Source organism: Eutrema salsugineum, unplaced genomic scaffold (genome assembly GCF_000478725.1).
Source record: "Eutrema salsugineum unplaced genomic scaffold, Eutsalg1_0 scaffold_5, whole genome shotgun sequence".
NCBI lineage: Eukaryota > Viridiplantae > Streptophyta > Magnoliopsida > Brassicales > Brassicaceae > Eutrema > Eutrema salsugineum.
This window is the reverse complement of record NW_006256612.1, coordinates 4,023,943-4,024,700: the sequence shown is the minus strand read 5'-3', so window position 1 is coordinate 4,024,700 and position 758 is coordinate 4,023,943.

The window sequence follows — 758 nt, the reverse complement described above, 5'->3', positions numbered from 1 at the left end:
ATCGGCTTGGGAATACTGTTGCGCGAATTCCTCTGCAAATTTGGCTTGGGAAGACTGTTGCGCGAATTCTTTCCCAATCAATTCATTTTGAAGATAGATTCGATCACCCACGACAGGTAAAACTATAATCCTCAAACTAAACCTCGAGTTCTCCTTTCCCCAATCAATTTGTTGGTTTGAGTTTGATTTTGAATTTTTGATTTTTGAATTTAGATCGGTAGTAGCGAAACCGAATATATTCTTCCCTCCCACCTATTTCGAAAAGAGATGTAAACTTAGTTCGAAGACCAAACCGAACAAGGCGATTAGTTACTTACAAACTTATCTTTCGGAAAGGGAATTTAGTTGGCTTAAGAATCATCGCCAATTTAAACACTTGTTCCATAGGGATGTTGAAAAATTTCACAAAGTGCAAGCTATGTGGAGCTTAATTCTTCGTTGTGTTGATATGAAGAAGAAGAAGAATGAGTTGTGGTTTGGTGTTAATGGTATCCCCATTCGATGTTCGATTACGGAACACACATTAATAACAGGGATTAGATTGCACTGCGCTTCCAGATGATTACAGGAAGAAAAACCCAGTTGATATTACATTGGTTTCGAGGATCCTTCGACGGAAGAATAAGATATCTCTTAGTGCTGTGTCTAAGAAACTACAATCGATAGAGGAATCAGCAGATGGCGATAAACTGAAACTGGGAGTGCTATATTTTCTAGCATCAGTTGCGCTCCAACGAAGAAGACTGCTGCGATTGATT